This window comes from Nicotiana tabacum, chromosome 2 (genome assembly GCF_000715075.1).
Source record: "Nicotiana tabacum cultivar K326 chromosome 2, ASM71507v2, whole genome shotgun sequence".
In the NCBI taxonomy this organism is placed as follows: domain Eukaryota; kingdom Viridiplantae; phylum Streptophyta; class Magnoliopsida; order Solanales; family Solanaceae; genus Nicotiana; species Nicotiana tabacum.
Genome location: NC_134081.1, coordinates 29,519,218 through 29,523,688, shown reverse-complemented (window position 1 = coordinate 29,523,688; position 4,471 = coordinate 29,519,218).

Sequence of the window (4,471 nt, the reverse complement as noted above, 5' to 3'; positions counted from 1 at the left end):
CACTGTGTAACTTATTTGTTTTTCTTCTGTAACTATCATGGGCCAACAAGGCCACGACTCGTAATGTATATCTATAAGTGGGCAACACTGTATTACTGAACCAGTTTTCTTAAAACATGAATACATATGGGCCGTCAAGACCTCTGACATAGTGTACAAAATGAACCTCTGTCTACAAAGCCTCTAAGATTATTTGACATCAAATGGGATAGGGTACCGGCCTACCCATAAGTCTTTAGTAAAACTCTGACACGATGACTCATAGACTCGGCTGCACTCCGAATGTGGTGGAGTCTTACCGATCCTTTGCTGAATGTCAATCTCGCCTACTGTGAGGGCTCATCAAACTGATTATCTATACCTGCAGGCATGAATGCAGCGTCCCTAACAAAAGAATATCAGTACGAATAATGTACTGAGTATGTAAGGCAGAAAAGACAACAAAATAAACTTATCTTCATTTACTCTCACGGATGCACCCTAGTTAGGGTACCACATTAACACAACCAAGAAGTAAAACAACAATCTTTCCAGCAAAACAACTAGTAAACACGTGAAGGTGCCACATATTACCAATGTAATGCACAAAAATATGTTCTTATTTTTTTTTTCTATTAATGTTCTTCCTTGATCTTGGTATTTTAGATATTTCAGTTTCAAAAGAAAAACTTTTCCAAGTCCTGGCTACAATTTCACTTCCAAAAGATAGCATATTAAAAAAAAAGAACTTAATCTCGAAACGCTACCAGCAAATACGAATTATTCTAGGAGACTAGAGACCAAGAAAAGTACTCCAATTTTTAAGTAAAAGTAATGCATGATTTCCAGCACCATGGGAGTGACCCTGTTGTCATAATTCATTAGTTTTCGAATTTCGTTGACTTACATATATATAATGCTTCTCTTTGAGACTATTATCCATATCGTATGATGCATGACTGCCTAACTGATCAGTGGTAAATGCCGGACCGATCTTTGCACGGTGGTAAATGTATGACTGCCCAACCGGTGGTAAATAATGATACATAACTACCCAACCGGTGGTAACTGCCCGACCGGCCATAGCCCGGTGATAAATGAAGATGCATGACTGCCCAACCGGCCGTAGCACGGTGGTAAATATGTAACTGCCTAACCGGCCGTAGCACGATGGTAAATGTATGAAGATGCATGTATCACTATATTATAAACATTAACATCTTTATCAAATACCTCAATAGAGACTTAGGAATATACTTAGACATGATTGAGTATCATTTTACAAGAATGAATAACGTAGACCTTCTTAGTTGCTAAGAGTAGAATCATTTATGAAATAACATTACGTTGACGTATCGTTACTTGGATCATGCCAAAAGAAAGAAGGATTAGCCTTAACATACCTGGAGTAGGGATAAATCCATATGATATTCTTGAGAAAGATTACATCGTACTCACTTAATATTGTAAAATCTCACGTTAATTAAGAATGGAGATTTGCTGAAGCTCTCTTTAATCTTTTGGGTGTGGGCCCCACTTAGGTATGACTTAGTGTCACGACCCAAACCGATGGGTCGTGACGGGTATCCGGTGCCTTACTCAACCGATTATCAACGTTACATATTATTCTTATCGTACTGTCATTGGCAAATGGGCCAAACGGGCCGTCATGGGCTAACTAGAATAAACATAAGGGAATACTCAATATAAGACGACCCAATCTGACATAAAAATTTATACATGTGACATAGGGCCTATAAGACCAAAATTACACTGAACATAGGCCGATAAGGCCGTACAATCTTTCACGTACACAATATATGTCTACAAGCCTCTAAGGATACATAAATGTCATAAAGGTCGGGACAGAGCCCCACCATACCAATCAACACATGTCCTAATCATACTGACCAATAGCAACTCTGAAGCAAATGGAGCGCACCAACATCTTTCGCTATGCAGATAGCCTACTTGGAGGACTCTCGACCTGTCTATCGGGACCTGTAGGAATGAAACGCAGCGTCCCCAGGTAAAAGGGACGTCAGTACAAATAATATACCGAGTATGCAAGGAATGAAAATCAGTAAACAATAGGCATGAGAAAACATGGAGAAAAAGACTCGACATGTATGTCTGAATAACTCTGTGAATCATTAATATTTACAATGTCATGCATATGCGTATAAATATCATACCATGCTTAGGTATATGCGTTCATAACATCATCAAACCTCTGAGGGTATCCCATCATATCATCTCGGCCACTGTGGGCTGGTGATCGTGTTTGGTATCTCTTCGGTGTATCGACATCCCAGTTTTCCACTCGATAGATCCCGCAAATATGCTGCTAATTCGTGGGTGCCTATTCTTCGATCCAAACTGGTGATTCACCTCATTATCATCAACGTATACCAGCTGATCAGGTGGTGGTGCGTATATAACGTCATAACCTTTTTCCATATCCCATAACCCATATACATATAATATACGCGTATATAACGCCATCTGGTCATGGGTATATACATGTATAAATGCACGAAATGCATAAGAAATACATTAATAAGATTTCTCGGAATGTCATAAAAATCAGTATGCCTTTCAGATAAACTTTATCAAAGACATATTTTTGTGAGACCCATGAACAGAAGATATAATAATAATTCACATGGGAAATCAAGAATATAGACACCCCTAGTACTTCCATGAATAGAGTCATTTATAGAAATTGTGCATTTGCTCATTTCGTTTGTATCGTATTGATCATGCCAAAAAGAAAAAAGAGATAGCCTTAACATACCTAGAGTAGGAAAAAATTTATATGATATTCTTGAGAAGGATTGCACCGTACTCCCTTAAAATTACAAAATCTCACGTTGCTAAGTATTAAATAGTCTTGTATGGGATTTGATTGTAGCAAATCACGTAGGCAATCTTTCTGAAACGTGAATCTTGCATCTTCTAATCTTAAGGAGATAAGAAAGCCTTAGCTATCGGGGACTAATCCCGAAATCATTAAGATGCTCGAGGAACTAACAAAACGAATAGAATCAGGAGAAAGGAAGATCGAAGCAAATGACCAAAAGGTGGAAACTTATAACTCCAGGGTTGATCAGATCCCGAGGGCACCACCGATACTGAAGGCTTGGATTCTAAAAAATTTGTGCAAAAGCCTTTCCCCCCGAGCGCGGCTCCAAAACCGATCCCCAAAAAGTTTTGCATATCCGAAATTCCTAAATACAATGGAACGACCTCCCCCAACAAACACATCGCCTCTTACACATGTTCCATCAAAGGGAATGATCAAGAAGATGACGAGATCGAATCTGTATTATTGAAAAATTCGGTGAAAACCTGTCAAGGGAGCAATGATATGGTATCATAATTTACCGCCTAACTCTATCAATTCTTTTGCTATGCTTGCAGATTCTTTCATAAAAGCACACGCTGGAGCCATAAAGGTCGAGACTAGGAAGTCAGACCTTTTCAAGGTAAGACAAAAAGATAACGAGATTCTAAGAGAATTCGTATCTCATTTCCAAATGGAACGAATGGATCTACCACCAGTCACAGATGATTGGGTTGTTCAAGCTTTCACTCAAGGTTTAAACGAACGAAGTTCGATGGCTTCACGACGGTTGAAGTAGAATCTGATCGAGTACCCAGCTGCTACCCGGGCCGATGTACACAATCGATATCAATCAAAGATTAGAGTCGAAGATGACCAGTTGGGTTCTAGGTCCGTTATTAAAAGGGACATCAACCGAGAACTAAGGTCGATTAGGGACAGATACCGACTGTATAGTGGAGACCATAGGGGTAACAAACCAAGATGTAACCTCGTACAAGGCGATAAAAGAAATGATCGAGGTCAAGGGTCTCGGTGGCTGATAAACAAGAATGGGTTCGACAGGCATATAGGACCTAAGGAAGCACCACGGTTCAGAATATAACTTCAACATCGATGCATCCGCCAGCATGTCGGCTATCGGGCGCATCAAAGATACTAAGTGGCCTCGACCTCTACAGTCTGATCCAGCCTAGAGGAATCCCAATCAAATATGCAAATATCATAGAACCCATGGCCACAGAACCGAAGACTGCAAGCAGTTGAGAGAGGAGGTAGCTCGGTTATTCAATAAAGGACACCTTCGAGAATGTTTAAGTGACCGGGCCAAAAACCATTTCAAAAACAGAGATTTCAATAGACAAAACGAACAAGAAGAGCCACAACACATCATCCACATGATCATCGGAGGGATCGACGTCCCCCAGAGACCGACGCTTAAACGCACTAAGATGTCTATTGTAAGAAAAAAGCGATCTCGGACTCAGGATTACACACCCAAGGGAACCTTGTCCTTTAGTGGCGGGGACGCGGAAGGAATCATGCAACCCCATAACGATGCACTAGTAATATCTGTACTTATGAATAAAACTCAAGTTAAACGTGTGTTAATTGACCCAAGTAGTTCGGCTAACATCATTCGATCAA